General features: G+C 36.1%; 1 protein-coding gene and 1 long non-coding RNA gene across 5 annotated transcripts in view; one reads left to right on the forward strand and one right to left on the reverse strand.

Moving 5' to 3' along the window:
* LOC141391988 (uncharacterized) overlaps positions 1-4,671 on the forward strand; it is a 281,949-nt gene extending 277,278 nt beyond the window's left edge. Inside the window, exons 3-4 of one of the 2 annotated variants that reach the window (XR_012409754.1) lie at positions 3,743-3,843; positions 4,017-4,671. The gene's annotated coding sequence lies outside the window, so the exon portion shown is untranslated. Of the gene's footprint in view, positions 1-3,742 lie in introns of both variants that reach the window. The other variant, XM_073964815.1, reaches the window with a different exon arrangement.
* Positions 1-22,878, reverse strand: part of LOC141391989 (uncharacterized) — a 265,489-nt gene that overhangs the window by 237,025 nt on the left and 5,586 nt on the right. The window contains exon 3 of one of the 3 annotated variants that reach the window (XR_012409756.1): positions 5,910-6,908. The exons of the other annotated variants lie outside the window; for them this stretch is intronic. This is a non-coding gene — a long non-coding RNA (uncharacterized lncRNA). Of the gene's footprint in view, positions 1-5,909; positions 6,909-22,878 lie in introns of those variants that run through there. 3 annotated transcript variants of the gene reach the window in all.

The raw sequence follows: 22,878 nt of genomic DNA on the forward strand, positions 1-22,878 counted from the left end.
CAAAACTTCCTCACGATAAATTGTCAGGATACATAAGTCCATGTTTTGGTATAGCTCGCATATAACAATATATCTAGATTTTGAGTTTTGAGCCATTAGCTATATTTTTTGACCGAACTATCTGTTATTTTACATATGATATTCCCAGAGGTTAAAAAACTCCTCAATCAAAAATTGTCAACATGTGTCCACACGCTGATATGGCACATATATAAAGGTACCGCCCGATTGAAGACATTTGCACATACATTTCTGACCTAATTTAGGCATTTGGAGTATCCGTAGTCTCCACCTAAAATTGGAAAAGGACATTAATTAGTTCAGAATATTTTATGGTGGATGGTATAAAAGTTCGGCCCAGCCGAACTTAATGATTTTTTACATGTTCTATCTGATATTTTTCTTTAACGCTTTGTGTTGCTAATGGCTACAGGGCTACAGGACACTCCTGGTTTTTGGTACGCAATTCCATTTTATTGTTACAAAAGAAAATCACCGATTTGGTTAATGCATGTTGAGCTATTGGAATTTTCGGTGCCACAATTTATAACAATGGTATACAAAGTGCATTTACGCGAACATTTTTATCTTTTTGTGGACTGATTTACTTCGTCCTATAACTTTATGTATCTATGTTTGAAATTAATACTACGAGAGTCATATTCTGAGGAAAAATTAAATTAGATACTACAACAACAATACGATTCTCCATCCAAACTGAATTTGAGTGAAAGTTTTTGAACTTTTGTAGGGGAGATAAAAATGGTTACTACTTTCGAGATTTGTGGTACGGACCACTCAGTCAGTCACCAATCGACCCGCAATTGTCTGAAACGGATTTGGGTCGATCCACCCTTTGGCCAAAAATAAAACAAGTAAGAACGGCGTTAAGTTCGGCCGGGCCGAACTTGTTATACCCTCCACCACAAGTTGTATTGAAGTAAAATGGAATAATTAGTTTCCTTTCGTGTATGAAGAAGACTTAATACAAAATTTCAGCAATTTCGGTAAAACAATGTGAGGCACCATTCTATGGGGGCTATTTCAAAACGTCGATCTATACCGACAAATTTCTGACGGAAAGTTTTTAGGCGCAAAGAAGACAAAATACAAATTTCCTATGTTTCGGTAAGAGAATGTGGCTAAAACTAAAAAAATACCGAAAATCAAGAAGTAAGCTTCTATGGGGATATAGGAAGACGTGGACCTATACTGATAATACTCTTGCGGAATATTTTATGACTTTTGGAAGACGAAATAACGAATTTCAGCCATTTCGGTTGGATATTGACGTCACAATCTTCATTATTACGATAATCCGGAGGTACCGTTCTATGGGGGCTATATCGAAACGTGGACCTATACGGACGAATTTTAGTCAGAAATGGGGCAATATGAAAGCGTGGACCTGTACAGACATATTTCTGGCGAACAGTTTTATATCATATTGAAGACTAAATACCAAATTTCAGCCATTTTGGTGGAATATTGAAGACACAACCTTCAAAATACGAAAAATCGGGAGTTACTTTTCCATGGGGGCTATATGAAGGCGTGGACCTATACCGACAAATTTAAAAGGGAAGTTTGGACCGATACCGACAAAGTTCTGGGGGAAAGTTTTATACCACCAACGTAGACTAAGTACCAAATTTCAGCCATTTCGGTGTGATAATGAAGCTAAAACCTTCAAAATACCGAAAATCGGGAGGTACCGTTCTATGGGGGCTATATGAAGGTGTGGACCGATACCGACAAAATTCTAAGGGAAAGTTTTATAGCCCTAAAGAAGACTACGTACCAAATTTCAGCCATTTTGGTAGGATAATGAAGCTAAAACCTTCAAAATACCGAAAATCGGGAGGTACCGTTCTATGGGGGCTATATGAAGGTGTGGTCCGATACCGACAACATTCTGAGGGAAAGTTTTATACCCCTAAAGAAGACTACGTACCAAATTTCAGCCATTTTGGTAGGATAATGAAGCTAAAACCTGGACCGATATATCCCATTTTCAATACCAACCATCCTGCAAGTAATAAAAACTTCTGTACCAAATTTTGGCTCTCTATCTTTAAAATTGCGAGCTGTATCTTGATTTCAACAGACAGACAGACGGACGGACAGACGGACGGACGGACGGACAGACGGACATGGTCAAATCGACATAGAATTTTATGCTGATCAATAATATATATACTTTATAGGGTCTCCGACGAATATTTCGATGTGTGGAGGGGTATGGTGGAGGGTATAAAAATTAAAGTAAAAATTTCGGTACAACATCTGGCAAATCTGACAGCTATGACATGGTCCTTTTTAAAAATATATTAGTTTTTGTTTCATTCGAACGCGATCTTCTTAAGAATAGGTTCAAAAGTCGGAACATTTGACTAATGGGTTTTGTTGTGAGAACAACCTATATTTTAAGTGCAAGTAAATATATTCAAATTTTGAAGGAGGAGGTAATAGCTTAATTTTCATTAAAAAAAAGTGTTTTGTCGTGTTGTGGAATTCTAGTTAGCTGCATATTTTTTTAGTGTATTTTGTAATGCCAATTCGATCATATACTTAAATTTGACCTAAGGTTTTAGTCATGATGCCCACCAGTGCCCACCTCGGTAATAATTTTCCACAGTAGGTCATGGGTTTAAGATTATTCAGTATTAAAATCAGCTGCCATCTAGTGCCAGACTATAAATGGTGGGTCGCTGACTAAAGCTGCCCTAGAATAGGGTTTCTATAGATATGTTAGCGTATAGCACTGTTATCTGACTACCTACATTAACATAATTGGCATCAGTGGCAAGATAAAAAAATATTCTTCCAAATTTGTCTTACGTTGGCGGTGCGTGCCTTCCAAAAAAATTGATTTTTTCAATCCGCTAAATTGGTTGGATTTTATGCTGTTTTGGAGATTGTTTTGTTTACCCTAGCCTGTTTTTGCATCATAAGATAATCGGGACCTTCGTTCATGTCATTTTGTATTAACAGCATACAACAATTCTAACCGTATACCCCCTCCAGAGGGGAAAGGGGGGAGAATGTTACGCTCGTGGTTTCTTAAACACTCTTCGCAGCAGCACAAAGCTGTAACTGGTGCATTGGCTTGATTTTTACACTCTAAATATTTTTGGACACGTACTCCATACAAGTGGATCCACTGTGAGATGTGTTCAACATTACAAAGTGTCGAGTTAATTATGCTCTCCATAGTTCGTTAACAAGATCGTTTTCCTATATTAATGATATAGACATAAAGTATCAAAAGAAAAATGCAGGTACTAGAACATAGCATTTATACCAGCGAATGTCAGTGTGGGCTTACTTCGAGCAAGTGTGCATGAATTTCAATGCATTTGTCCCGTCCTCGGGACCACTAAATTGTTGTTGTTCGTGCCGGAGAACTTATCATCCCACCATGGTATTCCTTCTCTTCCGAAGTATTGTGGAATACCCCAAATTCTCTCCACCTGCTTGCGTCTGCATTTCCTTACCTTTTATCTTGTTAGATTACCATTATAAACATCATTAATATATCAATACACGTTATAAAAGGTTTTATTGAAAGCCATTCTCGTTTACAAAATATTTAGTTTCTTTATACTTAAGTTATTCTTAAATGACAATTAAAGTAAACAAATAAAATATTCATTAGGTTAATGCAATTACAAATTAGCAAAAGAAAAAATCAAAATGAATGTCGATCTGCTAATTAATCATATTTCCACTTCTTTTTCAGGTGTAAACAGGATGTGGATGTGACGTGAGAAGATTTAGCAGCTTTCCAGAGAAGTTGGCTATTCGATTGCTTCTTCCCCAAGGCGTATTAAGTGTTGTTAGGTAAGTGTTGGTAAAGTAAGTAATCCTAAGCTAAGTCTTCAATTTTATAGTTTTTAGTTTTCTTATATTCCATGTTTAAGTAATGTATGTATATGTTTAATATACATATGTATGTATGTATTTTTTATGTCGTGTTTTATACCTTTTCTCATCATTTTTCTTTTTACTTTCAGAATAAAACCCAAAAGGGAGACGAGGACGCCTACATTCGACGGCGAAAACTATATGGAAACAGCTCCCTAAACCCTAGATCAAACTCAATCAACCAATATAAGGTAAGTACATGCTAATTCCCCAATGGTTTCCTTCTTTACTAATACATGTTTTACTTCTCTACTTTTTTCATACCAACTACCGAGAATCTAATTATTTGAGACGTCGTCCGTTTGTCTGTCCAAGTTTAATGTATCGTAGGTCTGGCAAGAATACCAAAGCATGGCGGTCTGGTCATGCATCGACACTGCGTTTCCCTCGTTGGATTGGATGCGCGATGAGTATGGCTCCAGGAAGGTATCGGCTGACAATCTTTATAGTTTATTTTACTTAAATTTGACTTTTGGTTGGCGTGTTTATATTTTGTTATATTTTAATTTTTGTTAACTTCAATTTAGTACTTTTTCAATTTTATTCTTGTTTCATAACTTGTGTTAATGTTCTTTTCGCTTTCAGATTTCATTACTAATTCTATAGTTTAATCACTTTTATTTAAGGATTTGAATTTTTAGTTCTCTTTTCAGGTAATGTAGTTTTTGTTAAATTAGTTGTAGTGTTGAATGTTTGTATATTTTTTATTTTCAATAAAAGTTCACAGAACATCAAAGATTAAAATTCCAATGTGTTTTCTTTTCCTCTCTGGTAGCCAACCGTCCAATTATGTTCATGGGTAATGTATAACGGACAGATTTTCCTATAATTTTCTTACAGGAAATTTCACCCATTTTCCATTCTTTTTCTCCCCCTTATTGGCATTCTCTCAACCTACTGACATCACACCAAACAGCTGTTTTAGTGAATGGCAAAACAAAATACTCTTCTTATTCTTCCGTGCATTTAAACATTTAAAAGGCGCACACCACACATATTAATTGAAATTTACGCTCTTCTGCTCTAAGTATGAGCACATTGCTGATTTATACTCGAATATCCTCGTTAGCCATAAGACTGATGGTGTATTTAATTCCACAACACATCTAGGATAAATACCTTTGGGACCCTTATATTAAAACCAATTTGTAGCATGTTAACAGTCCTTGTATTGTTTTAGATACCACCACATAGTGGTCAGCCTATCTACTTACACATTTCGCTCATTTACTCAAAGTGTGACACATCTCAAAAAATATAGTTTCGAGAAAAACGCGTTTTAAGTTGGCGATTGAAATTTGAATTCCCTACTTAGAAAGATTATTACACAAAGAAATAAAATAAATACTTGGACCATATTTTGCAAACGGCTAGGCAGATAGAAGTGCTAAATTTCCGTGCAGCTCAAAAAACCTTTTTGTTGGATTATGCTAAACTCGTAGTAAATGAGTTGTTACTCGTAAAGTTTTAGAGATATCAACATGAACATTGGACACAAGATAAAATAGATGTCGTAGAAAAATAGAAATTGCTAACTCAGAAAACTCTTTTTTGAGTTATGCCACTCTTAGAGTAAATGAGCGATATGTCTGTAATATTGCTATAATCATTGGTAATACTATTTTCTTTTTATACGTTTCCAAAACTCGAATCTATATCAAAAATTGTAAAACCATCAACATCATTGTTGTGTGCTCAAAACAGTTCCCACTGTTTACCATGTCCCCTTTCAAATACTGTTCACATTTTGTAGATTATTGTGTTGAAAATTCTAGGAAGGATGCAAAAATAATATGCGGCAGAATGCACTAACTGAATTTAATTTGACGGTAACGAAAAATCTTCAACCAATTGAAATTTACATGCATACCTACAATTAACGTTGGTATGTAACCCCATACTGTCCCATACTTCATATTTGGAGATTTTCTCTGAATAAACTGGCAAATGCAAGGCCAAAATCCATTCATTCATCTATATGATACAGATGATGAGGGTGTGATGTAATACATTGTGGTTGGTGGTTGTGGGTCTATTACACCTGCAGGCAGGCAGACAAATTTCCCGAAAAATTTTCATTGTGAATGGGCTTTAATAAAATTCATGCCTCTTTCTTTCCTGTGAAAATGTGATATTTTTTTTCAGTCATTCATTCATTCATTTGTTATTCATTTACTTATTGATGGCAACGAAAGGCATCGGCCAACGAACGCAAATTCAGCATCTCAAGTTGTACGATATTTGATTGTGTAACAATTGTCTGGCATGGTTGAAATTTGTTTGATTTCGATTATTGGATTGTTGTCTGGCTTTCACGTTGGCATTTCATTCATTCATTCGTTGTTTCCATTCATCCCATTTGACAATATAGCTAGCTGTGTGTGTGTCCCTCCTGGTTTATGTTTTGTTCCCACGCAGCGCCAAAGGATTTGTGGTCTTTAATATGTTTGTGTCGGCACGCAAATATTTGTTGCATTTATTATACTTGCAGCAACACCTGAGGCATTTTTTGGTGGGGATGTTGCTCGATTTTGTGTGCATTGTTTGGATATCCAACTCGCTTTTATTTTTGAGAGTGTTCAACAACAAAAAGGAAACCCAATTTAATGAAATTTCATTTCAGCTGCCTTTATGAAAAGTTGAAGAGTATTTGTAAAGGAGGGCGGGGGAGATGACTGATGAATAAAGCTAAATTTGCGAATTTTTAAAGGATTAGCGTTAGAAGATTATTATCCCAACAAAAATATCATGCAACGAATTCAAATGGAGGGATATTCTATTCAATAAAATTTTAGTATTTTTCTCCGTTGACAAAGAAAATCCATCTCGTTGTAGCGATAACAAAAATATATTTTCCAGCATTGATTGGATTTTGAAAAGCTACTTATATTTGAGTTGTAAACTAGAGATACAATTCAAGAAAATTCTGTTTGATAAATATTACAAAAGATATGCAAATAACGGTTTGGTGTAGCAAATGCCTGAAAAAAAATTATTGGAAAATCATAGAATAAATATTGTGGTATTTTTAAAAAAGTATTTATAATCAAATATCAAACAATGATTGCTTATGAAATAAAACAAGTAAGAAAGTATCAGTCAGCTGTGCCGACAGAGATATACCCTCAGCCTCGGACCTATACTTGTTTTTGAGTTTTTGTCAATTCTGAGGAAGTATAGACTTGCCAACGGAAAAATTGTACCATGTAACTAGGACCGTATACTCGACACGTTGCCAAAAAAATAAAATCGATAAACTACACTCTTTCCAAACTTTGTATCGGAGGTACCCGATAGAGTGGTCCGATGTAGTCAATATACAGACATAATTCTATGCTGTAAGAAATAATACGATGTACAACGTTGGACCAAATCGGTTTGTCCCTTTGAGGGTTATCTTACATACTACCCAGTTTAGTTGGTGCCGGTAGGCTTTTAGGAGATTTTGTGTAGGAGGTATCCGACCGATATTGTCCATTTTCTAACCTGATACATGACTAGATTAAATAATACAATGTGCAATGATTGGACTAATCAGAAACTCCCTGCGAGGGTTACCTTGCAGATTTTCCATTTTATTTGGTGCCGTCCGGGTTTCTTGGAGCTTTTAAGCCATTACCTCAGCAAGTATGGACTTGCGCCTGACAACAATTGTACCGTTATAAAGGGGGCAGCAAGAACAATCTGCTGAACAAATTCAAAACAATCCGAGATAAGCTCTTAAATTTCACTTTTTCCGAATTTTGTGCGGAAAGAGTGGACCCATATACTCCATATGTGCCAAGTTTGGACCAAACCGATTGTTCCCTTCGATAGTTATGATTCACATAATATTACAGAAATGTTTGAACTTTTGTGGGGGAGGTACCCGAAGTTGAACTAAGTTCGGGCAAAGTATTACGAAGTGCAAAATTTGACTCAAATCGATTGATCCGTTCGAGAGATATCGTCGCACCAGCCAGCCAGACGGACGGACATGGCTAAATCGAAACAAATTGTCTGAAACAAATTTTGTCCAAACATACTTGGGGACTAAAACGGTTATTTCGGTATTTTTGGTTGTATCAATGTGTATACACCCTTGTTAGCCTGAAGGGTGAGGGAATAATTAGACAGACCTATATTTGTGCGTTAAATTCCTCAAATCCGAAATTTCCGAAAACCTCCAGATTCAATTAAACTTGCAAAGAATTTGCGTGTTTGGTGTGTCAAATACCTCATATCGGCCGAACGTAAATATATTTGGAAGATATACCCAAATCTGAACCGATTTCAATATAATTTGGCAGTCTGTTTTCTCCCCTTACCACAATATGGTGTAGGGTATAAAACCTCAAATAACAGAAAATCAATTGGAAAATGTTTGTCAAAACCTTGATCACAAACTAAAAGCACATGTGCAAGTTTGTACATGAAATTCGTTTGAATGCAAGCATGATTAAATATACGCCAGTCATATCCAAAAGTTAAGCACTACAATACTTTATAATTTTTAGCTCACTTCAAATGCCAACGTAATGTAGATCCTTGAAGCGAAAACTTTGATTCGTCACGTCCTTTAAACAGCAAGAACTGCATCGAAAGGGTATTTGCCCTTCATCGTTTCGTGTTTACATTGTGTGTGTTGGTGTGTGTGAGGTTAGGTGCTTGACCTGGAAATAGTTGGATTAAATTTAATTGGCCTGGTTATGTGAAAGACGAAAGGCACACACAGAAAATGTCCCTCCATGTGATTGATTGGCATTGATGCCACAAACAAGGTTCCCAGGCTGGGGAATTTTACATTGAACCTCTGGGCTCTGCTTGGCTTGTTAGCAAATTCACATGTGGGTGGTATTGAACTTGTGGTCGTTAACTACTCACATTACCAGGCCAAGCAAACATCCAGCATGCATGCTTAGCCAAAAGGTGTTTTGTAATTGCGGTAAATGTTGTGGCGCAGTAAACAACCAGGCAACCCCTTGCTGTTTACCTTTCTTCTGCTTAAATGCTAAGGTAAGCAACAACGCCATCTGTTGCCATCGATGTAAATGTTTGATACCATTCAATTATGAATGTCCACGTTTCATTGGGATCCGCTAGTTCATAATGCGTAATGCCGATACCATTTATATGCTAATTTATAAACGTGCACGGCCTCTTGTGACATTTGCCAGAGATTATGACAGTGCCTCCCTCTCTGCTGGTTGTTTGATTTTTATGTGACAAAAAGTGTAACGTAACACGTAATTCATAAGCGCCAACGTAATAAAACCAAAAACGAATTTTGTTGCACACAGCATAATAATCGGCAGCAGTGAAATGCTAATGCCGCGCTTAAGCCGCCGCCGTCGTTTACCATGGCGCTCAGCATTTTCTCTAAGGCTGGACATTTCTTTTTTCTGGGTTTTGGTCTTTGCTCTGGATATTGGCCGGCAGCTATTTCTTTCATTTGTTACCAGATCTGCTGGAGTGATTAGTTGACGGGGGGAGTGGATTTTTTGTTTGTTTGGCTTAGTTCGGCTTGAAGGATTTAATTATCGATCTTTGAGAAAAGTCAACACATTGCCGTAGTTTGTTTACATGCCACACATTTAGGCTGACTGAATGGTAATAGCTGGGTTCGTTGGTAATATTGTTGGCATGTGGCATGCCTCCATCGCATAACACAGTTATTTTTTTTTCTTTGTTGCTTTTTTTTGGGGTGAAAGTGGTTTTCCTACGCTCGTCGCTTGCATCACAGGCCTTCCCTTCATGTGTCCCTCTTGCCGCTCTTGCAAAACAAATGTCGAACACATCGATTTTAAGTTGTTTAAATTTGCAAAGCTTAAGCAGTCAGTGCTGTGGCTATGTCTGTCTGTCCATCTGCCTGTCTTGCACCGGCAACAGCAATCCTTTTTCTATAGTCATAAATTAATCTTTGGCAAAATCATAAAGATTTTCTCTGTGTTATTAATGAAACGAAAATTACATGCAGCATGCGGAAAGTAGTTGTTTGCTGGGTTCTGCTCCTCTCTTAGAGCAGCACCTGTCAGTCTGTTCTTTCTTTTCCCTTTCACAGATAATGGTAAGGCCATCGCCACATACCTAGATATTGACACTTGTGCTTTGGTGTCAAACGAAATGCCAGAGTTAAGACAACTTGGGGAGTTGTTGGTTGGATGTTTGAACTTTCAGCTGCTAAGGATTTGTATTCCAGCACACAGAGAAGATGGTTTATGATCTGCTCAGCTTAACAAAAAGTTTTGAAATTAGCTCACTCACATGTTGTGTCAGCAAATGTAAATAAACTCCAATGTTATATACTGGGTTTCTGGAAGCTAGCTAGTTGCAATATGTTGTCCTCCCGCATCCGCAGCAGGTGTAGTTTAAATTGTGATGCAGCGGTGTTGTAAAAAATGTGCTTTCATAAAAAAATTTATGAAATGTAAAGTTCCTCCATCATTACACTGAGGTGTATTTTTGCCACCGGCGAACTTTTTATACCTTCCACCATAAAATAGTCTTAATTAAAATGGAATAAGTAGTTTCCTTTAAAAATTTTAGTTGGAAACATTTTTCAAAGACGGGTGCCCTAAAAGTCTATATTATCCAATCTAATCTAAAAAAATATGTTCAGCCATGTACCACCTACGGGGCTATATCAAAGTGTGGACCCATCTTTAAAATGTTTTATAACTGCAGGGAACTTCAACAGTTAAATAACGGGTAGTGCCATCAAACAAAGTAGCTAAGACCCTCAACATACCGGAAATTTGGGGTACTCTTAAATGGGAGCTATACCAGAACATGGACCTATGTTGACGATTTTTAGTAAAGAAGTTTCGTTACTACAGAAAACTTCAAATGTCAGATTACCGCTAGTTCGAATTTTGGTGGAGAAGTTTCGTTACCACAGGGAACCTTAAATGTAAAATTACAGCTAGTTCGGTCAAACATTTTAGCTGAAGCATTTTGAAGCCGAAAATCGGGAAGTACCGTCATATGGGAGCTAGTTCAATTTTTAGTGGAGAAGTTCGTGACCACAGAGAGCCTCAAATGTCAAATTATAGCTAATTCGGTTAAAAATTGTAGCTAAGAAAAATAGCGAAAATCGGGAGGTACCGTTATGTGGGAGCTATACCAAAACATGGACCGATGTTCACGATTTTTAGTAAAGAAGTTTCGAGACCACTGGGAACCTCAAATGTCAAACTACAGCTAGTTCAGTTAAAAGTTTTAGCTAAAAAAATATGGGCTATACCAAAACATCGCCCTATGTTGACTACTTTTAGTGAAAAAGTTTCGTGACCACTGTGAAGCTCAAATGTCAATTTACAGCTAGTTCGGTTAAAAGTTGTAGCTAAAATCCTCAAAATACCGAAAATCGGGATGTACCGTTATATGGGAGCTAGATCGATTTTTGGTGGAGAAGTTTTGTGACAACAGAGAGCCTCAAATGTCAACTTGTAGCTTAAACCCCCAAAATACCGAAAATATGGAGGTACCGTTATATGGGAGCTATATCAAAACATGGACATATGTTGACTAATTTTAGAGAAGAAGTTTCGCGACCACAGCTTGTTCAGTTAAAAATTATAGTTTAAATCCTCAAAATACCCAAAATAGGGAGGTACTGTTATATGGGAGCTATATCAAAACACGGACCTACGCCCTTAAGTTTTGGAACATAAGTTTGCTGATCACTAGGAACCTTAAATGTCAAAATAGAGATAATTTGGTTCAAACCTGAAATCGGGCGGTACCGTTATATGGGGGCTATACCATAACGTGGACCGATATAGCCCATCATCAACCTTGACCTGCTTGCAAACAAAAGACTCATATTCCCAAAATTTTAGTTTCTTATCTCCATTTTTGTGGATGCTAGAGTGATTACCACAGACGGACGGGCATGCACAGATCAACTCAGAATTTTACCCTGATCAAGAATATATGTATATACTTTATAGGGTCGCAAATGATTATTTCAATGCATAACAAACTGAAAAACAAACGTAATATACCCTCCATACTATGGTGGAGGGTATAAGAAGGACCAGGTTATCCAAAGATTGGAGATCCAGGATTACATTCATGGCAGCCAGTAGTGCGATTCTGTAAATCATTTTCCGATACCGACAAAAATCGATTAATATAAAATGTCTATAATTTCACCATTTAACGAAAATGGTCGGTAGGTTCGCGTTCTAAATAGAATAGGCAGTTGCTAAGACAAGTCCAACATAGGTTAGGATGGGCAGAACCACGGTTATCAGTGTATGGCTTGTGGTTTGAGTCCCCAACTTTTGCCAATGGATAAAGTGCAACAAGTAAGAAAGTATCATGCAACTGTGCTGACGGAGATATACCCTCAGCCGCTAAAAAACAACAAAACCAAACAAAGCTCAATAATTATGGCGTATATAAAATATATTGATTTCGTACCAAGTGTTTGCTATAACATCTGTAGGTACCGTAATGTAGGGCTATACCAAATCACTGACCAAACCAAACCAAAAAAATTTAATAACCAAACTTCTTCATAAATGACTAGAAATATTAAATTAGTTTTAGAGTTATCTTGCACAATAGCCATTTTGGTATGTGCAGGGTCTTGGAGGTTTTGGGTCATTATCTCAGGAAGTATTGACTTACTCCAGAAAAAAAATGTTCCGTTGGTTGGTGCCGTCGGGGTTTCTTGGAGCTTATAGGCCAATAGCTCAGGAAGTATGGACTTGCACAAGAAAAAAATTTTACTATCCTAAGGGGAGACGCAAGGACAACCTACTGAAAATAATTTCAGAACGAGAGGATCTCTTAAGCTTCACTTTATCCGAATTTTTGTGAGAAGGAATAATACGATATGCGAAGTTTGGACTAAACCAATTTCTTCTTTCGATAATTATCGTTCACATCATTTTACAGGAAATTTTTAACTTTATTATATGGCCCAACTTCGAACTTAAACTAAGGTTGGATAAAATATTACCATACCATGATCCGTTCGAGAGTTATCGTGCGCACCAGCCAGACAAACGGACAGACAGACGGACGAACATGGACATTAATCGACCCCAAGTCGTCTGAAACGAATTTCGTCGAAACATACTTGGGGTCTAAAACCGTTATTTCGATAAGGCACATTTTTGATCGTATCAGCCTAAAGGCTGAGGGTATAATAAGAACTTTGTTTCGCCCGCTTCTCGATATCATTTTCAAGTTCATGAGGGGGTCCGGGGATGTACCAAAGTATTTGGCATTGAGGGAAATTTCTAGTACAACTCCTTCCAGAGCTGACGGCTGGAAAGCGGAATGTTTGCGCTTCCTGGGATATAGTACGAATTCCGTTTTCACCGAGTTCCCTCCAACATCAGTGCTAAAAGTCTTGGTAAAAATTTAGCACTTATCAAATTTGCATCATCAGCATAAGTCATTATCTTCGTTTTTACCTGGTCGAAGCTATCAAGAATGCCATTTCCTGCCAGAAGGCAGAGTAGGGGGTGGGAGAATTCTCATTTGCGGTTTACCTCTGCTAACGGTTTTCCTAGGCCAGGCAACATGAAATTTTCCATGGTGGAAAAATACGCCACAGTAATGCTGGTGACATTTCCTGAGTATTTTAGCCAAAAAACATCTCTACAAGTGGTGTTGTAAGATGTGCCGTTCGGACTCGACTATAAACAATAGGTCCAATATCACTTGGCTAATATAAACAGTGGTGCACTCATTGACATGACAGAAGTCTCCCTCGTCCCTTTTTGGATGTTTGTGGAACAATTATTATTACATTATTATTTCCTATTATTCCAAACATGTAATTCCACTCAACTTCAAACCACTGTTTCAAAAAATACTTTCGCTGAATTATGTATATTCGGATGCTACTGAATATGGTGGACTGGTTGGTTGTTAAGTGCTTTGCAGTGTTTGTTTGGCGTTTCGCTTGTATGGCTAACTTTGACATTAATAGACGGTTTTTTCCAAAGATGTTGTGCTTCTGGTTGATGCTGGTGGCGGTGGATATGGTGTATATCCGTGGTCTCATAGCCACCAACCAAGATTACATTGTTCCATCATTCCTTTCTTGTTCCTTGAGGTTGTGAGGCAGCACACAGCAGCTTCCTGAGAATTGGTAACCAATGTTCAGCGGAATATGTGTGCCATCATGTTTTTAACTTCTTAAGTGGATCCTGTCAGGATAGCTTACTCATGACACGTTGCAATTGCGGTACCAGTGGCATTTTGTTTTCATAATTGTAGTTACAATGTGCACAAACACTCTCACATACATGTAAACCCCATAAAGAAAGAGGATCAGGCTGTATGGATTGCTGGCTATATGTTGATGTGCCAACCTAATCTTGGCTTGTAATTCATCAACTGTCTTTTATTCCCTAAACGTCGGAATATTTACACACTTTTAAGCTGTGTTCCTTTACTTACCTGAGGTTACCATTTTAACCATTTGTTACCATATTTAACCTGCAAAGCGTTCCTTAACCCCGAAAAGTGGCAAAACTGGAAGCAATTTTTAAGAGAGTGAGAGGGGAGAGAGAGCGAAAATGGCTTTCTCTTCTACCACAGGCTACCAGCAAAATTTCTGCAGGTAGAAAATGGCAGAACTGATTTTTCGACTTTTCTTTGACGATTATTTCACAAAATGGACGAAAAACCGAAGAAAAAGTCGAACACTGACAACACTAAATTAAAAACTGTGGAATAAAAGACGAAAATTGATTTTTTTATGTTTTTTTCTGACATTGCTGCCAGACTTACCATTTTTCCGTTCCTTTACTTTTCTGGTAAAAATGTTCATGAGAGAGCAATTTTGAACAATTTTGACACTTTTCTCTTTTACCACTTTTACCATTAAAAAAGTAAAGGAACAAAGCTTTAGTGCTAAAAGAATGAGACCAACCACTTGCATTTGGCTGTAGTGTAATGCATAATTCCTCCGTAGCAAAGCCTTACGACTGTAGCAAGGAGGAAGGGGTGCCATGAGAAAAAGAAAGACATTATCTTTGCTAGGCAAGAAGAAAACAAAAACAGTGTCATCGTCATGCTGACACTAGTAAAATGCTTCTAATAAAAGAGAGAAGGCACCCATCTATGTGGCCATCAATTTGTTGTCAAGCTTCTTTGTAAATAGCTTAGTTGACATCTTTTTGTTCTTTCAGGGATCTAAAATAGGGCACATTTGTTGAAGTGATATCTTAGAATGTATTTACAAATAACTGCCATGGTAATGTGAAAACGATGAGCGCACTTTTTGTACTTTATTTTCATAAGGTTTTAAATAAGAACATATGGTGTGGTTTCATATTCCGAGATGGAATGATTTAAGTGCATATATGCCGGTTTTATTTCTTTTCATGTAGATCGCAGGTTTCACTTTCTCTAGAGGAATCGGCTAGTATGTTTCACATAAAGCTTATTTTAATTCATGTTATTGCTATGTTTGCACATTTTCCAAATTAATGTTCTTATCTTTTCTTCGTGGTCTAATTACTAAAATAGGCATATCAATAACATGAATTAAAATAAGCTTTATGCCCTTAATGCCAAATCCTAATCTCCTCATTTCATTATATGACATATTTACGTATTTCAATCTTGTAACTAAGTCCCAATTTACATTAGGCGAGTTTACTTGCGGCAATTGTCAGTTTGATGGAGAGAGAGGTGAGGTATATGGTAACCCTTTGCCTCTCAACACCCTCTCTCACCCACAAACTGACAATTGCCGCAAGTAAACTCGCCTAATGTAAATTGGGACTAAACGTATACATATTTATTTTTCGCATTTGAAATAATGAAATTTTCCTTCATTAAAATCTAAAAATTTTCATTATTTAAAGAAAAATATCAAGAATTTCCTTCGCAAGGCAAGCATAAAATCACACAAATACATTGGATTGTCCATTTGGGTATGCATACATAAGCGAATATGTATGTGTGTACAAAATAGTAAATTGTGAAACAAAAACCCCAACGCCTATTTGAAATGCATGTACAAGTGCACTTAACAAATGTCTGTCCGACCCCCTCTTTTCCTATTTCACGAACAATACCAACAACCCACATAAGTTCACTTTCTTTCAAGGTGTGTTTAAAACTGCAGATGGTTCACGTGTAGATTGCAACAATTTGTTCTCCCATGTGTAATAAATGTATTCACATTAATTTTAGCATGGAATGTGTAACGAGGCGGGACCATAAAAAAGTTAGGACTGGAAAAGGTGGTGTTGACTTGGAAGGTCCTTGTATATTCTAGACCATGTTTCGGAGTTGGACAATTTTGCTTAAGTCGGAGCCTGAGTCGGGAAAAATAATCGAAAGCGACTCCGAACAGAACTTAATTACTTCACAATTCAGTACGACCTCATGGAAGTGTGCACCACAACCCTTGGGCATCACAAGGGAAAGCTCATTTCGTAGAAGAAAAATTATTATAGGGTTTGAGACCATTTTTCACTCACATCAGTTTTCTCAAGGCTAACTAATCTAAAGACATGTAAGAAAGTATCGGTCAGCTGTGCCGACAGTGAGGGTATACCACAGCCTAGGACCTGAAGAAAAGAAGAAGAAAACGCAGTACTTCTGACGTCTATAGGGTTTTTTGAGTTTTTGGGCCAATTCCAAAGAATATGGAATTGCCCGCCAAAAAATTGTACCGCCTTATGTAGGGCCGCATACAAGCAAAACATATTGCCAAAAATAAAAAAACGATCCCAGAAGAGTCCTTAAACTGCACTCTTTCTAAAATTTGTGGATAGTCGATATTCGGACATAATTCGAGGCTGTATGAATTAATGCGATGTTAGACCAAATCGTTTTCTCCCTTCGAGGGTTATCTTACTTACTACCCAAGAAGAACTTTTTGAAAAAAAATAATAACATAAACACAAAATAAAACGACACAAACACGACATACAACCATGACAAGGTAACTTGGTGTCTTGTTCCCACACCTGGCCCTTTTGCCCATAAACACATTAATAAATATTAAAAGGGCCCCAAATACCACATACACCTACCGAACTGTAACCTCACTCTCTGTTCACTCTCTCACAAAGAAAAATTAACAAATCACATTTGTATGACAAACATTCAAACATAGATGTGATTTATTAACATATTTGGCATGTTACTACTAGAAACATTAAAAAAAAAACAAAGTCAATATTGAATTCCTAACACCAGACTGTTTTAAGTGGGCCACTTACTCGGGCTACTTACTCTATACGTATAGTTATTTTGGCCTTTTAATTCTATATTACACTTCCTAATAAAGCTCTCTTAGTAGTGGTACCACGGAGATAACCCTACTCTCACGCAGATACCCTGCCGTTAAAAACCCTAACAATTCAAATCTCTCAATTTCTAAAGCACTAACAACTAACAATTACACATAGACTAAACGTTATATAATAAAATATTGTAGTCTTTTGTGAAGTTATGGTAATTTAATAATTTACTGTTTTCTTTCTTTACTTTCAGAAGGCTCTAGTACATTTAAGCAGGTGCAACCAATTTCGCGGACGGATGTAAAAACAAATGGTAGGGATAATCAATCCATTCAACCCTTTACTTTGTTTCCTGGTTCTTATCAAATTTGTATTTCCTCTATTTTCAGGGTTTTTTGGCTGTTGTTGTACACACCGTGATCAAGAATACTCGATGGACTTCATAAAGTTGACGGATTCAGGCCAGACTGCATCATTCGTCACTACTGACTATCCCGGGTATTTTCCAAACTTTTGGATGGTTTTGGATCAATCTTCCAATAAAGCGGCTGACCTTCTCCCTGTAGATAATAGGAGGGGCCAGTATTGTGTCGGTGATGTTGTTTTCTAAGTTTTGGAGTTACCTTATAATAAAGGAAAAACCAACATTCAACACCGAAACATTTCTACATATAAATAAAACCTCACTTACGATTTGTAATACGCAAAAACGCATGCATAAAAAACCACAAAACCAAACAAATTAGCAAATAAAAATCAATTAAATCAAAATTTAATGGCGTTCCATTTTTACTTCCCTGTTTTAACGGGAGATTTTAGATAATTTAAAAATGGCTTCTTTATCACTCACATCAATATCTTCTAAGCCGATTTTCGTCCCGTTATGGCTTTTATGTCCGCTACCAGCAACAAGTTTTTCCCTTTTCCACATTTATCGAATTTACTTTAACTACCCTATAGATCGCTATAGCCCCTACCAGTGTCGTATTTTCTATTTCACTATTTGCAAATTGTTGCTAATTTTGCCTATGAACCGGTCGTCTAATGTGTATCCGGTTTCTTTTTCGTTTACCGGCTGCTAGGCGCACAACACATCGTCGTAAAAAATAAATCTCTCCAGCCACACGCAACATTAATTATAATTATACCAAATATTATGACTATGTAATACCCGATGAAATTGAAAGGAACCCAGCAACGATAAGTCGTTGTCATACCACTGGATTTATTCAACACAACAAAAACAAACTAAAAACAAAAATGCAATCAAACTAATTTATTCTTCAAAATCAAAAAAGGAAAAACCACCCACAACTCCCACCCAAGTACCTCTTTACAATTTGATAGGACCAAAGCAATCTACATTACTTTTTACGATATTAAGAGAAATCTAAGCCAAAACCAAATCAATGAAAGTTTTCCAAAATAACAAAAATTAAGCAACAAAAAGACTATTGTTAAAAATATTTTAAATTAAGGTTCAACCAACCCCCAATAAAAACAACAACACAACACAAAAAAATGCCAAAGACAAATCTTAGTTCGTGTGGGGGATTCCATATTTCCCGAGGTATGGGCCTTTGAAGTTTCCAAAATTCACTTTTGTAAGGGCCTGCTACTTGAAAAAAAAATTAAAATTTAAAAGGAATTTCTGTTCTGTTCTGTAGAAAGACTTAAAATCCCGGCCGAAGGTGGGCAACGTGCAACAAATTTACAATTTAAAAAAAAATAGATTTTTCCGCCAGCTGGGAGAGAATTCATTTTGTTCCTACAAAGGCGGGAATTCCAACATGTACATGTGAGTACGGTTTTCATATTTATTTTATTTTTATATATTAAAACGCAACTATCAACTATGTGTAAGTTTTCAAATTCATAAAGGAAAACTGATATCATTGTGAAAACTTGTAGATTCTTGCCCCTTCGTGTACGGACCAAAAAACTTACTTATAACTATAACTAACAGCAATTGTATTAATGTCCGATATTCATTCATACGTATATTCGATAAACTTTGATGAATTGAATGATGAGTGCTGCTAATTAATTTCAGCAGGTTACTCTCATTGAAAATAAGATTAATGGTTATCCACGGTTTAATCTCCCTTTGTTCAAAATACACTATTTATTTAACGTCTTAGCGGCCACACCTTATTTACTTTTCTATTTCTCGTACTATTCAACTCAAGGTCGAGATGGCTAAGCCAATACGTATCAAAGACATGTGTATCATAATTAGGAATTGCAACAATAATATAATGTCCAAACGTTGTGATTGAAACAATGGAGGACAGTCAAAATAATATTTGAAAACACACCTTAAGAATGATTGAATACTTTGAGATTCAGCTTTGGAATGGTACCGATGACAATAGCTGCCATTAGCAGTTGGTATTAAATTATGACATAACAAAATTATATAATAATAACAACATTTAAGACATGTTTATGGACCAATGCTCCATTGGGAAAATATTTCATTGTGATACAAACTTATTGCAAGACTGTGTCGCACTGACGAATGATTCAAAAATCGAATTTGAAATCCAGAACACGTTTAATTTTTTTGTAGATTTTATAAATACTAGACATACATGTTTGTTTGGATTCAATCATTATGAAGTGGTCATGTTAAATTGTTTATAAAGTTTTTATATTTGTCCCATACAATTGTTTCCTTTTAAAGGAATGATTTAAGCGCCGCCTTAACCATGTAACCAAAAAAGTAAGGATGTTAAGTAATGTGGTGAGAATACCATAAATGGGGCTATTTAAGTTTTTACTAATAATGCAATGACAGAAAAAACCAAGACTTCAAATGTAATTTGATCATTTCTCCATATGAGGCGCTCAGCGCAAAAACGGCCTAACCCACATTTTCAAAAAAATTAAACTGACTATGCTGGACGAACCGGAACCTTTTGTAATACATACTAAAAAAATTCCCAATTGCATAGATTAACCCTATGTTATTCTACATTTCGAAAACCGTTTTTCCTTTACTGAAAGTTTGAAAAAATGTGGACGCCAAAATGGCCTAAGCCACATAGACAAAATCGAATACTGGAAAAAAATACGTGTGGGTTAGGCATGTTACGTTTTAGTCAGGATTATATTTGAAAAATAATATTAAAATAAATTTTCGAGAAAATTTTGTAAGTAAAAACCAAAGGTTATGTAATAAAGTTGACTTACGCCCTGGCGTCAATGTTGAATGTAAGAAGTTAATAATGTATCGCGATCAATGTGGTGGCCAAAACCGTAACATAAGAATGAACACTATGTGCACATTCATAGTCAATAATTCGACCTACTCAGTGGAACGGATAGACCACAAATTTTTAGTGTCTGGCCATTCATGCCTACCATGCGATCAAGATTTTGGTCTCATTGAAAAGGAAAAAATTTTATAAGGGCATTTTTACGCCTGATAAATGGGATCGTGTAATCCTCACGGCAAAAAGGGAACCATGTCACTTGGTAAAGATGACGACAGATGAAATAAAAAGCATATCCTCAATTGAGAAACTAGTATCAAACAGAAAAATCTCCGAAGACAAGACTTAAAAAGTTGAATGGTTTAAGATTCAGTGCCTTCGATTCCAAAATGCAAAGGCATTTATAATTCAATACAAATATTCAAATAGCATAATTGTTTTATTTCAAGAAGTTAATATTTCAAAAAGGAAGTCCAGCAAGTACGTAAATTTTGAATTGGAACCGCTTTATCCGGGAGGAAGATTCATTAAAGTTGCAAAGTTTAAGGATTTACAGAAACTCAAAGGGTAAATCATGCATTTATAATCATTTAAAAACAAATTCAAGAGCCGAAGATGACGATATCCAGGAAGAAGACCAATAATTTTTATTAATATGTATCAATTAAAATGCTCACAGTTATTTTTATTATTCATCTGCATAACTTTTGTTTTAATAAATGGAGACAAAATGGCCTAACCCTCAGTTCCTATCAATATATTTTTTTTTTAAATGGATGCCAAAACGGCCTAAGCCACTTTAATTTTTTTATTAACTGATTAAAACAGTCTTTATCTATGTAAACTAATACCTAATGATTAACCTTAAACAAATATTACAACAAATATGTATTTATGATTAATAAAAAAATTATAAAAATATTTTAAAAACTTGTTTTCTTTGAACTTCGTTTTTCTCAAAACCATCTCTATGTGGGTTAGGCCGTTTTGGCGCTGAGCGCCTCATATATAATGGCCATGAAGAAAAAACAAAAATTATGGGGCTGTATCAAAAGGCAATTATGCGGCTATATCAAAAGCCCATCCGATTTTCACAAGTTTTTTTTTAGTGAAGTGTTTCGTCGGTAGAACCATAATTGCGGCCTTTAGAGACTTTTCGTGAAAATGCACAAATTAATATGGAAACGAAAATCGCTAGGCTGGCACAGATTAACGTTAACCGATCGCCACAAAATTTCTTATTTAAGGTTTTTGGATCAAATGGAAAAAATTTGGGGGTAGGAGTTAAAAATTTTTTGGCGATCAATGCAATTATATACATACATATTACATCTGTAACATTACAAATTTCATTTTGGTGTTTACAAATTTCCTATTATCTCAGCAAATGACTCTCTGTTTCGGCTTTCGCTGAGAAGATTCCCAACATCTTGGATACCAGTCCACTCCTGTATGTTATAAATCCATATCATTTCCTTTCTTCCTCTAGTAGGTCTTCCTTCAATTTTTTTTCGGATTATATTTTGGAGTACCTTATATTTGCTGTTTCGCATTGTATGACCAAGATATGCTGTTTTTCGTTTTTTTATTATAGGGATTATTACCTTTTCCTGGTGTAGCCTTTGTAATACTTCACTGTATGAAACAAACTGCGTCCATTTTCAAAATTCGTCTGTAGGTCCACGTTTTAAAAGCTTCTGGTTTTTTAATATCTGTTGCCTTTATGGTCCAAACTTCGACAGCGTATAACAGAACTGACCATACATATGTTTTCATGTATCGCAGCTTGGTTTTTATGTTTATATCATGGTTGGTAAAGATTTGTTTGTACTTGATGAAGGCTTCCCTCACCATTTCAATTCGACATCTTATTTCGGATGAGTTATCCAGCTTGTCATTTATCACTACACCGAGATATTTAAAGCTGTATACTCCTCTCTCTACTGGTATACCTTTGTTGTTAGTGTGAAAGGGGGACAGCGGTTTTCTTTGCTCGAATTACAAATGGAATAATTCGAATTACAACTGGAATAGTTTGAGCTGTGCGGCAATATACCGAGATCAACAAAATTAAATGTGTCGAGTTGCAACGATGGGTCGTTGTTTTTTGACTCTGATTGATTGTCCAAAGGTACAAAAGCAGAGTATTTAAACTTGAAACTTTTATGTCAGACTTTCCGAATAAAAGTGACGCAGGTACAAAATTTAGTGATCATAGCTTCGGTCGTCAGTCAATCACTCATGACTAATCAATTTCATATGTAGAAAATAATTCAAACTAATATTTTCTTGTGGGATTATACATTCAAGTCACATAAAGATAAAGTAATACTCTTACATTTACGAATTTCTAATCTTTATATATACTTATATTTATTTATTTTTTTACATAAAAAATAGAAGAATGTTAAAGAAAAGAAAACTCCAACATAAAGAACAATCTTCTCAAGTAATGTAACTTTCAAAGATTTTGGTAACCCTCTGGCCAATTGTGTATTGGACTCAGATATCTAAAACTCTTTTCC

Source organism: Musca autumnalis, unplaced genomic scaffold (genome assembly GCF_047663935.1).
Source record: "Musca autumnalis isolate F117 unplaced genomic scaffold, ASM4766393v1 scaffold_2, whole genome shotgun sequence".
Taxonomy (NCBI): domain Eukaryota; kingdom Metazoa; phylum Arthropoda; class Insecta; order Diptera; family Muscidae; genus Musca; species Musca autumnalis.